The sequence below is a fragment of the Propithecus coquereli genome, unplaced genomic scaffold, assembly GCF_000956105.1.
Source record: "Propithecus coquereli isolate 6110/MARCELLA unplaced genomic scaffold, Pcoq_1.0 Scaffold202, whole genome shotgun sequence".
NCBI classification, from domain to species: Eukaryota; Metazoa; Chordata; class Mammalia; order Primates; family Indriidae; genus Propithecus; species Propithecus coquereli.
In genome coordinates, this window is record NW_012145190.1 from 652,138 (window position 1) to 665,488 (window position 13,351).

Consider the following 13,351-nt stretch of genomic DNA (forward strand, 5'->3'; position numbering starts at 1 on the left):
ATTGTGAAACTTTATAAACATAGATAAAAGTGCAGTAAACAATAAAATATATCTACAGATTTTCCCTAGAGATTCAAGTGACGTTATCATTTTCTGTCTTTATTTATTAATAGATCTACCTTTTTCCTGCCTTCAGAAATAAAATGCTGCAGACAGCCCCAAAGCTCCCCTGTCTCCTCTCCCGGCTTCCTTCCCTAGAAGTATCCACAATTAGGAGGAAACTTCCATTGTCATGGGCCTCATGTTTCCTTGTGGGGGAACTTCCCATAGAGAAATACATATGTTTCTTTCCACTCCTTCATCTGTTCCTCTTCAGGGAAGGAGGAGTGTTGCACATAATTGCAGAGCTGGGAAGCGGGGACTGGGTTAGTATGTCTCAGCCACTCTGAGTTTGTTCATTTCTTTTGGAACCAGTCTGCCTACTGGAAAACAGCATGGTTTGTTTTTTTCCCTCCTCCTCTGGGGTTTTGAGGTGTCTCCTCTAATGGGAGAGGCCTGGGGTGACCCAGCTCTGCCAGTGACCGGTTGGGTGCACTGATTGAATGCCATTTGGCCTTGAACTGAAGAACGCTTTCAGGAATAAAGTGTTATTTTGGTTTTCACTTCAGTATTTGCCACGTCTTATTTTGCAAGTTGTTCTAAACATGAGGCAAGAAGAAAGGGGTGTTATTTAATAGTCCCCCAATCCCCTCCCAAATCTATGTCCAGAGACTAGGAGCTAAAAAGTATATAAAAACTCTTATTTGGGGAGATTGAAAAATCTCTTGTAGCATCAGTTGGGTGGCTTCAAGTTAACAGTTGGGTCTAGTCTTGTTTCTAAATTGGTGAAAGTGAGTATGTCACTCAAGATGTGGAAGTCCTGGGGAAAGGGGAAGCCAGGACGGGACACGCAACCTTGGGTCTTTTGCAGGATCAGCACGAACAGGGTTGGGGTCTAAGTTCCCAGGGGGATCTTGTAGTAAGAATATGCGGTGGCTGTCATGTGGTCAGTGAGGAGCTGGCGGTGAAACCTCAGCCCTGCTCTCTTCCGTCGTGTCCGGTCAGAACGTACAACAGTCATGTCCCCAGTGCGGATTCACGGCGTGGCATTGGTATATTTCCTTTAGTGCTGGAGACGTGGTCAAGTGAAGAAAGCTTTTCCTTACTCCCGTCCTAAAAACCCAGACCCAGGGACCACCAAGGCTAGGGTTCTCCTGTACCTGGCATTTGGAATCTTGTATCTCTGGTTCAGAAGAAGGACTGAAGAGGCCTCGGTGCTCGGGCCTGGCACAGGTCCTGTGACAAAGGTGACGCCGAGGCCTGGCTGGTCTCAGCCAATGTCTCAGGGTTGAACCTAAATATAGACAACCAGAGGGTCAGGACTATAACTCTCTACCATCCCCTGATAATTTTCCTTTGCCAGAGTCAACACCTTCTAGCTTGTCACCCATTAGAACAGAAAGGGTGTTTTTGTTTGTTTGCTTGGCAGCCCGAGAAGTAATAAAATTGAGTCCATTTCTGGAAGTCTTGGGGAGTAACAGTGCCTATCTAGGCTGCTGTCCTTGATGGACTCTCAGGAGAACCGTGGAATGTTCTGCCCATCAGCCATCACTAGAGCTTCCCTTTAAGATGGAAACCCAAGGGATTGGAGATACTTGGCCGGCTGTAACACACTCCAGGAGGCACAAAGGGTACTTTGAATCTACTCTCCAGATGTTGCTCCAACCTTTCTGCCGTGGAATATAGGAGCCAAGCTGACCTAGTGTCTGAAATCTCAAACTACTGAATATCCCAGTCCCTCTAATCTTCCTGTTGCTAGATTCTGAAACCTGACTTCAAGTCAAACGTTATCGAAACATTGTGGAATAAAAGTGAGTCAGCTTTACCTACCTGCCTCTCTACCTCCAGCGAAGCTGCGTGTCTCTGGGTGTCTTCTGAGCTGTGAGTCTCTTGTAGGTTCTTTTTTTTTTATTATTTCAGCATATTACAGGGGCACAGATGTTTAGATTACATATGTTGCCCTTGCCCCTCCTTCCCCCCAAGTCCCAGTTTCAAGCGTGTCCATCTCTCGGATGGTGCGTCTTGTAGGTTCTTTTTGCCACCCTGGGGATAACTCCTGACCTAAACATCTCTCTTTCTTCTTAAAATAGCATTTTATGAGCACATGGGATGCACTGTTGATGCTTAAGAGACTTTCTGTGAGGCTGAAATGCGGCTTCTGGGCACCTGTGCCGGTCTGATAATGGTCGGGGGGAGCGGCAGATACGAGCCACTTCTTCTTTCCGGTTCAATACAAGGCAGTCACTCTTACAAGTAACCACGAAACTGGCCATGACCGATTGCCAGTCCCATTGTCTTAAATCTATTCCTGAACACTGCAGAATTGTCTTTGAGCATATTTACCCTGATATGGGTTTTTGTTCATTTATTCTCTAAATTCAGATACTCTCCCCCTCATCCATAGCCTCTCTTTGAAATTATTGGAAGTATTTTCTCCTTTTTTAATAGCTACTTTCTTATATTTCCTGTGTGCCAGTTGCCTATCTGACATAGACTGAAGCCTGTTCCTGTGCATTTGGTTAGTCAGTAAATATTTAATACCAACAAGTAGCAGACTCTGTGCTGATTCCTGAAGGATCATTGATTAATGAACTGGTTACTCACAGCCCCTAACCTCATGGGAGTTAAACTCTAGGAGAGATCGAGAAAAAAGAAACAAAATAATGTGCTTATCATAATATCCTTATGAAAACTATGAAAGAATAACAGCAAGATTATGGAATAAATCATGAGAGAGGAATATCAAACCCAGGGGTGGGGAGATGAGGAACAGTATCTCTAAAGAAAAGATTTTTACTGAGACCTGAAGGAGAAGTAGAAGTTAGTCAGCTGGTGGTTTTGACATGAGTCTATAGGCTTCAAGCCAATGGCCAAAATTTCCAAAACCAATTATTTCTTTTGCTTGCTAGAATATTTGGAAGTGACCTTCAAGGGAAGGCAGAGGATTTGGAAGAGTCAGTGTCCCTGATTGCTAACTTGAGTCACTTCATACCTAAATGTGCAGGTCCCAGGATACCAACAGGAGAAAATTTTTCTCTGCATAAGAAAATGGGGACATAAACTATAGAGAAACTGCTATGTTTAGGAGAATCGGTGAGCTAAGGATGCAGAGGAGCTAAATGAGATCTTGGAATTTTTGTTTTCTAGAAAGAACAAGGCAGAAGACTTTCTTCAAGCAGAAGAGCTGCTGAGGTTCTTTGATCCCAGGAGATACCCTTTGTGATTTGCCCATGCAGCATTTCCCATCAATAGGTGGGCATCTTGTAGTGAATTGTTATAATTTTATGTTGCCCCAGCAATTATTTTGAATACGAGTTTAACTTTCTCATGCCAGAAGCAGAATTCAGTCACCCTTGATATGGTTTCTAGGGTTACATCCCCTACCAGTTCCTCAAAGTGGCAGACCCAGATGTCTGCCTTCTGCTCCCTGGTGACCACTTCTCTATGGGACAGCTGCATGCAGCCTCCCTGACTGGCCCTTCTGACCTTTACGTGCCACACAAACTGTGCAGATGTGTCTCAGTGATGGCCTCTCAGTAACAGTGTGATCTTCTGGAACTCATACCTGCTTGCTTAAAACCCACAAATTAAAACTCTCCACAGAGCCAGGCACTATGGCATGCACCTGTAGTCCCTGCTACTCAGGAGGCTGAGGAGGGAGGATCACTTGAGCCCAGGCCAGCCTGCGCAACATAGCAAGACCCCATCTCTAAAATAAAACGACAACAACAACACAGTCTCACAGAAAACATGTTTGGATAAGTTCCTGGATTTCAATAGAGGCCTTGGCCCGTAGGTCCCTTTTTCTTCCCTCCCTGCCACATTGTTCCTGACCTCCATGTGTGTGGCCTCAGGGTGTGCTGTGTACCCCCAGGATTTGTACGTAATAAAATCTTTATTTCTACTTTGTGTTTCTCCTAATCATTGAATGGGTACTCTCCATCTTAAAGATCCTAAATTAGAACACATCTATTTTCCCTGCTCTAGAATCCGGCTAGTCCTGCCACTTGCTTTAGATGACGGAGTGCAGAAGAAATGAAGGCGTGCCAAATCCGAGGTTAGGCCTGGTCCTCTTCTCAGAAACATGCCCGGCTTCCACGAGAAGAGGCCCAAGGAACTGATAAAGGACAATATCTGAGTTAGGCCAGGTTTCACAGACGAGGCCCAGATATGCAAGAAAGCCAGGACAAACTCAGAAAAGCCGCCTGCCTTCCCATGGCTACCTGCAGGCACGAGGGATCTGAACTGAAATTGGAAGGAACCACACCCACAATCTTTCCTGCCCTGCCTGAGCACTCAGCAACTCCCAAGAGCCCCACATACTCCAAAGATCCAGTAGAAAGCAAAAAATCCACTCCCCTCCTCACAGTCACAGTGTACGCCCTTTAAGTGGAAATTGGGTTTGGGAGGCCAAGTTCAAGCTCCCAGAGAGCAACCAACAAAACCCCCTGATAAAACAGCTGCAGAATTAACAAGTGGTTTCCCACTTCTATGTCCTCTGAGCCTCATGACAACCCATAAGATATGGCTATTACATGTGGCTTCCCCCCCCCACTTTCCATATGATTAAATGGAGATGCAGTGGAATGAACTGACATACCCAGGGTGGTACAAGCAGACAGAGGTGAAAACAGTGCTCAGAATTTCTGTTTCAAACCCCCCCCACACACCTTTCTCTCCCTTCCTCCCTTTCATTACTCTTCAATGGAGTAGGATTTCTTTAAAAAATTGCAAAGCATCAAGTGTGTCCATTCCCCGGGGGTTGCGCATCGTACTCATTGTTTGTGCATATGCCCGTCCCCTCCTTGAAGCTTGGACTTGGGGGGGAGGGAGGGTAAGGGCATCATACGTAACCTAATCATCTGTACCCCCATAACATGCTGAAATAAAAAAAAAATAAATAAAAAAAAATTGCAAAGCACCAGAGAGACGTCAAAGATAATGAGTATATTTTATCTCAGTTTTCAAACAGGACAACAACAAAAAACAACCCCAAAATATTGGCATTAAGGATTTCAGCCTGGTAAAAGTCTGCGGATATTTTCTAGAATATACTTGGTAGACAATTTGTGAACACTTGTAAATAAATGTATGGTATGAGAGCAGTACGAACTGTCCTTTAATATTAGTCACTTGAAAAAGAAAAGGGAGTGTTGTATACACAGTAGAAGTTCTTGAGACAATGGACTAATCTTCTATAATCATGGAAATTAAATGGGCAGGTCAGGAAGATTTCCTACGTTTTATTAAAGCTAGGGGATTTTTTGTGAGACTAAGACAGAGAAATGAAGGTTGGAATATAACTCAGTTATATGGACTGTATCTGGCAAAAATCCTACACAGTGAATGTTAATATCAACCTACATGGAGTCTCAAGGTTGGATATTTTTCATCAAGAATTTAGCTGCTGGTCTAATTTGCAAATGATCCGAAGGTGGAAGGGATAACACATAGAATGACGGTGTCGAGATTGAATGAAACCCCCAAAAGCTGAAACGCAGATCAAATTTAATGAAGTCCCAAACTTAGGTTTAAAAGCAAACTCACCTGCACAAAGGCCTGGGGTTCTTTACTAGTTAAGTGAAGGTGGGTGAGAGAAGCAAAAGGCTCTCCAAGAAATCCGCCTTCGCCTCTAGAGCAGCAGATCGCAATTGTGCCTGAGAATTGGAATCACCTGGGAAACTTTAAAACATACTAATGCATGTGACCCCTCACTAAATATTCTGATTTAATTAACCTGGGTTACGACTGGGGTGTCAGATTTTTTTATAGTTCCTCAGCTGTTTCTACTATGTAGTCAAAGTTGCGAATCACTGCTTTAAGCCTGCAGATCTCACACTCAAGAGTGGATCGGAATCACCTGGTGGCTTGTGAAACCTCAGGTGCCTCCCCAGATTTTTCTGATTGAATAGGTCTCGGGTAGGGTATTTGCATTTCAACAACCACACAAGGGAACCACACTTTGCCACCAGTGTGATTTTACTAGTGTGGGAAACACACTTTGAGAGCTACCGTTGTGGACAAACCAGATACAACTACAGGCTCTTAGATGTTTCTACTGTTGGTATTGAGCTCTGAGACCTGTCTTCTCTTCTGAGGAGGATTTATGCCAAGAACTTCGGCTTCCTCTTTAGATCTTCCTATCTGTGTCTGGTGGGTAGGGCCAGGTTGGACTGCGGGATGCTGAACTGATACGTTTTGTTGCAAGGACAGGAGTGGGATGTGATGTCATCGTGCTACTCCAGATTACTAGAGGAGACGTCGATACAATGATCTCAGTTCAGAACCAAGCTTAAAGTCATAAACTTCTCAGGGACTGGTTGTCCCAGGAAATCAAAATCAGGATTCACTTTTCACTTTTCCCCACCAAGGGGAAAAGAGGGACACGTCTTCGGGAATGAACTAGGATGGAGGAGTGATGGGACCCTGAAACATCAGAAGAATCCCCCTAGTGCTCATGGCACAGCCTGTTCGCTATTGACTATGAAGTGCATAGAAGGTGGCACATAATTTTAAGATGTCCAGAAAGACAAACAGTTCTCCTAATATTTGCTCTGTACTCCTCATTATATTGTCACCTTCCCTCTCCCCATCACCCCTCCACCCAAATATTCCCTCACAAAACTCCTGGAACTGGCTTAGCCATTTCCTACACCTTCAGAACCAATGCTCCAGTTCTCCTTACTTTAAAACGCTGCATGATTTCTTTCTTTTCTTTTTTTGCTGCTTATATGTGGCGTTTCCCAGTCCATTTCTTTTGGATTGCTTTTCGATAAGCTTAGAAATAATAGTCATCTTTATTGTCACTGACCAAGCACCTACTTATGACACACACTAATTCTTACAATTCTGCGATTTAATTATTGTTAGTTAACTGTATATGAGACAGAACAGTGCACACGATTCACATCCATGAAGTGTTTTAACACAGCATATGACACAAAGAGAGGGTCCGAATAAATGCTAGTGTTTTGAGTCATTATCCACCCACACGCACACTATTGGTAAGGTCCTCCCTCTGGCACTTCTCGCCAGACCATCGTAGCTTCTTCCGTGCCCTCTTCCTTTCTTTGGTGTCTTTATTTCTGACATTATTAAACCTGCTACAGATATGCGTGAAAGGAATACACTTGGGCATAGAGCCAGAAAGCCTAGGATTAAACCCTGGGTCCTATTCTTACTGGCCTTTTTGACCAAGTTTCCTGAGGTTAAGCATTGTCCTCAATGGCCCTGGGTTACCCTCCTGGGAACTTTTGATAAACTGGATGAACTCAGCCCTGCACACATTAATTCCTTTTTTGTGCCATAACAAGGCTTAAAGTCATGGAGACTTTCACTGAGAAGATGCTTAACTATGACATACACACACTCGCATGCATGAATGCACATGTGCACACACACACACACACAGCCCCCCACATGCAGAGTTTTATAACATAAAGATGCTTAGACTGGGCTGTACCTAAGAGATCTGATATACATCTTATAAATATAGAATATCAGCGCTAGAAGAGACTTGGAGATCTTCCTGCACAGGTTTCTACACTGAAATATGATAAGAGTTCGGCCCAGAGAAAGAAAGTAATTCACGTGAGTCATGAAGGTAATGGGTTGATAACTAACCCAGTTTCTCTAGGTTTTTTCCTAAATTAATCTGCTTCATTTCCTTGACATTGAAGTGATATATTTAACTGGCCCCAAGAGGGAGTCAGTAGGCAAGAAATGTGCTCGAATTCCCACCTAACCCCAGTGTCTTCTGGGAGGTTCTCACGGAAGACAGACCTACGTGTCTGGTTGTATTTACTAGATCTTGGTTGGATCCCATATTATCTGGGGGTACAGTAATTCATTCCTCTGGGCCTTAGTTTTTTCATCTCCTAAATGTAGATATTATTATTATGTTGAAAGGTATTCGTAAGGCTAATTGAGAAGGAATAGTAAATGCTTAGCACAAGTTGATTCTCAAGATAATAAGTATTAATGATGTTGATGGATGTGTAATGTTTTAATTTCAAAGAGTGCTTTTGGAGCCTTCTAGCCGAGCCCCGTTCTCTCCACTCTGGTAAATTGAAAGAAATCTTTTGGACTTTGTATAATTCTTATGTGCTCTAGTCTTGCGCTTCTGCATTTTTCTTCACATCCTGCAGAATCTGAGCACGTGCAGGGTGGAGGAGCGTGTGGGTAGAGCTAGAGGGAGAGGTGGAGACTGCAAATCTCACCTGATCTATATTCTGAATCATTTGGGTTGTGGATGGGACACCAGAGACATTGCCATGTCCCCTTTTCTGCCTTTTGGAAAGTGGATCTTATTGCAGAAGGTGAGGGTTTTGGAAACCTTCAGGAAGAGTGGCCGGGTGGCACCGTCTGTGCCTGCCTCCCTCCCATTTTGGTGGAGCAGCCACTGGCCTCTCATACAGGAAATAACCTGAACTAGACCCTGTGAGCCTCCTGCATGGTGTGGGACTTGAAGACCACATATTAAGGAAATATGTCAATAAGAGATTTTTGGATGACTCATATGATTTGTGGAGCTGGAAATGACTTTAGAGATGATTGAGGCCAACTTAGTCATTTCCAGTGAAGCTGACAGATAGAAATGAACTTGCCCAAAGCCACAGAGTGGGTCAGGAGAGAGCTGGGGGGGCGGCGGGGGGAGGATAAAAATATCTAATAAAGTCAGGACTTCTGAATATTTCTGCAATACCCAGTTCCGTCATGGCTAGGCCATTACCACTATTGGAGTGTTTGTTTTGTTTCTCTCTTCCTTTGTTTTACACAGTACAGAACTTTACTGACTATTCCTTCTTAGATTTCTCCAGCCCTGCCTCCCCACAGGAACTTTAACTTACTCACACCTTTTCTTATGACAGCAATTTAGTAACTACTCTGTGTTGCTTGAATACCTCTTAGGGTTCTCACTCTCTATTCAAAATAGATAATAAAGGAATTTTCTCAAAAGCAATTTAGATGAATTAAATTTAATCTAACTTAATATACAAGTACTATTCTTCTTCTGACCCAATAATGTTGATACAATGAGAGGAACCTGGCCGGGCGCGGTGGCTCACGCCTGTGATCCTAGCTCTCTGGGAGGCCAAGGCGGGCGGATTGTTTGAGCTCAGGAGTTCGAAACCAGCCTGAGCAAGAGCGAGACCCTGTCTCTACTAAAAATAGAAAGAAATTAATTGGACAACTAAAAATATATAGAAAAAAAATTAGCTGGGCATGGTGGCGCATGCCTGTAGTCCCAGCTACTTGGGAGGCTGAGGCAGGAGGATCGCTTGAGCCCAGGAGTTTGAGGTTGCTGTGAGCTAGGATGATGCCACGGCACCCTAGCCTGGGCAACACAGTGACCAAAAAAAAAAAAAAAAATGAGAGGAACCAAGTGCTTATTTTTTGAACCTGATAGAATCCCTAGAGCTCACCATCAATTCTTTGGACTAAGGGCGTGGAAAGTGCAAAGTTCTTGAGGTGAGCACGCGCCTGGTGCTTCTGAGGTGGCAGTGTCTGAAGACACATTGAGGCTGGGATAGGGAGAGGAGAAGGTGATGTTGTCCGAGGTGTCTGGGGGCTAGATTGTAAAAGGAATTGAGGCCATTTAAGGACTTGAGACTTATTCTGAGTGAGATGGGAAGATTTTGAGCAAAAGGAAGATAGGACCTCACTTGTATTTTATCAGGATCTCTCTCTGGCCACCTGCCATGTTAAGAATCGACTGAAAATGGACAGGAGAAGAAATGGGAAGAACGGTGAGGAGGCTAAGGCAATAGTCCAGGAGAGAGGGAACGGTATATTGGACTCTTGGGAGGCAGCATTGCTGCTCATCAGGATGAAGCCCAGGAGGTTGGTTAGACACTTCTCCTTTCACTTCCCCTCATTCGATCAATTTGAAGGCCCAGTATATCAGTCAGGGTCTCCCCAGGAAACGGAATTCATCCCACATGCTTTATTTTAAGGGACCCTAATGAAGACCTCACAGAGTTTGGGTACAGTTAAAGGAACAAAGAGAGAAGACAAGGCACCAAGATAAGAAACAGCAGGAAGGAATGTGAAGAGAACTTCATATTAATATTAATGGAGTCCAACAAGAGCAGGAATCTTGGAAGAGGTGCTCCTTGTAGTGGAATTGTGGAAGAGGCAGCTATTGCCAGAGGCTGCACCAATGCCGAGAAAGGACAGGAAAAGAAATGCTTTGCCCTTTCTCTATTTATAGTCCCTAATTCTCCAAACAAGCCTGAATGGTTTGCTTTATTATACCAAATGTAGGAGAGTTGAAATTTTTCCAGTCACAGTTGGCAAATGACCAAATTAAGTCCAGCGCTCAGATCTGCTGCTTCTTAGTACTACTATGTCCTTTCCATTAAACCATATGGTCCTCCCTCCTGAGAGAAACGATCAAACGCGACTTGGCTTTGGCTCACAGGGATGATGAACAGGGAAGTTTGAAAGTATAAATGGGTGAGAAGATGTAGTGTCTGCTCACTCCCTTTCTTCCCCTCCAGGGAGAAAAAAAAAACTGGCAATAGGTATAAATCTCAACCTTGGATTGAGCAGTTTTCTTTTTCTAATGGTGTTGCCATTGTTTTTCCTGATGTTTCATGTAGCTTTCGTACCTAGATCACCTTTTAATAAAAGATGAAGGCTGGGACTTCTGGCTTCTAGTCTGACATGAAAAGAGCTTGAAAGTTGCCACACCTATTCTCACAATAAGAAATCAGCTGAGCAAACCCCAAATCAGCAAATATTTCTAGATTCTTCAGGGATTTGAGATCACGAGGACAACTGCTGCCCCCAGATTTGGAGAGACAGGCATAAACAGAGTCACAGCTTACCAGTATGGGAAATACAATTGTCATTGATGAATTGCTGGGTTCTCAAAGTGGACTAACTTGAAAGGTGAAAACTCCATGGGGCCCAGTGTTGGGGGAGAGGTCCCACACTTTCATGAAGTTTACCTCCAAAAGTCTTACCAGGTTCTCAGGGAAAATTGCCTTGTGTTTCTGGCTGGGGAAGGTAAAATAACCATTTTGAAATACTCCCAGAGCATTTTATTGTCTTTAACCAAAGTCTACCCTCAAGGAAAACTACTTTACCAGAGTCTAACCTATTTGGGTTTTATCAGAGCCTAACCAACCTGAGCTAAGGGATATCCCCAACTCCACCTTCCTCTAGCCCTCCATGTGGGAGATGGAATATTCAGCTACAGCCCCCTCTAGCCTTCCTGCCTCACATAAGTTGGGGTGGGGGCTAAAAACTGTAAACCTCAGACCCTATTTGAGAAGTAGTCTCTAGATAGACCAAAGGATCACAGGGGAGACCAAAACAAGGATACTAGAGGATATTTTAGGCTTTGACACAAATAGCTGCAGCAAACAGTAAATGTGGCTTAACTTCTAGCCAGATAAACAAAATTCCTCACACAAAAGGGCTATTTACTTCAGTCCCTTTTATGCTATGTCCAGCCATCGAAAAACAATTACAATGGATGTTAAAAAGGCAAAAAATGCAGCATAAAGAGACAAAGCAAGCAGTGGAACAAGATAAATACGGCAGAGATTTCGGAATTATCAGGTCAGAAATTTAAAATAATTATGACTAACATTCTGAGGTCTCTAATGCAAAAAGTGGACAACATGCAAGAATGAAGGGGTAATATAAGCAGAGAGATGGAATCTTTAAGAAAGAATCAAAAGGAAATGGTAGACATCAAAAATGCTGCAATAGAAATGAAGATTGTCTCTGAAAGTCTCATCAGAGGACTGGACAAGGCTGGGGAAAGTTAGCAGCTTGAGGATATGTCAATAGAAACTTCCCAAACTGAACAGCAAAGAGAAAAAAGAATGAAAAAAAATGGAATAGAATATTCAAAAACTGTGAGACAACTTTGAAAGGGTTAATATATACATAATTGAAATATTAGAAAAAGAAGCAAGAGAGAAAGGAACAGAAGAAATATTTGAAGTTTAAATAATGACTGAGATTCTTCCAAAATTAGTGACAGATACCAAATCATAGATCCAGGAAGCTCAGAGAATACCACCAGGCACACTAAATATCAAAACACCTCTGTACCTAAACGTATCATATTCAAACTGCAGAAAATCAAAGAGAAATCTTGAAAGAAGCCAGAAAAGGGAAAAGAGGGGTTGGGGGGAACCCAACTTATCTATAGAGGAACAAGGGTAAGAATTACATTGGGCTTCTTTTCAGAAGCTATGCAAACAAGAGAAGCATGGAATAAAATATTTAAAGTGTTGAAGGGTGAAGACTCAGGCACCATCCACTCTTCTTTGTTGCAGAAGACACTGGTTGCGATATTGGTCTTTCAGCCCTGCTGTTCTGCTTATGTGTGCTATGTTACAGACAGCTCAACTCAAACTCTCCCAGCCTGAGTGCCAGCATCTTCCATTAAGCCCAATATATTTCAAGAGTTTTGCAGAGTAATATCCTCAGGTTGTCAGAAAGAATAATAATGAGGTATACATGGTATTGATGGCAAGGGAGGAGGTGCTCAAATAAGCTGGTTCATATTGCCAGTGAGATAATCAGATGGGAAGAGCCAATCAAGTGTGGAATCCCTGGAGATCAGGCTGTTGGGTCCTTAGAACTTACCTATTTCAACTCCTCACTCAGAAAGATGAAGAAACAAAACCTTACTCTACATCACATGGAGGCCGGTGGCTGAGCTGAGATTAAAACTTGGGTCATCTCACTCTCAGTAATGTATCTTATTGTCTTCAGCCACCTTGTTGCCTAGAAAGTCTTCATAGCAAAGAATTATTGCAAATGTGATTAGAGTTCATGGATTCTCTCTGTCCTGGTTTTCCCTTAGTATCATTGACCATCTGTCCTCCCTCTTAGCTCTTAATCTTATGATTTTAATACCCTTTTCCTAGAAACCATAGCAAGTATAATAATCTTCTTGAATCAAAGTCCGTCGACTTTATCCCAATGTTTATAATATAGTTTTAATTCATTCACTATTTTATTAAAGCAAATTATTATGAATGATTGGCAGAGAATACTATTTTTTTGGATTTCTGAATATACTATAGGCAGTTTGGAATAACTGATGATTCTGTATTCAGAATTCAGAGGAAAGGATACTGTGAAGAATATTGTTAAAACATGAAGCCATTGAAGTTGGATTTGAATAACCACTAATATTTATTTATATTTTTGTGGTATTTATTTTTTCCTGCCCCAAATGAAACTGCAATTTATAAAAGCAGTGCTGAAAGGCACTGCTTTTGCAGCAAATTTGACAATAGACTTCTACACCCATATTGGCAACACAAAATCGGCACTTTCG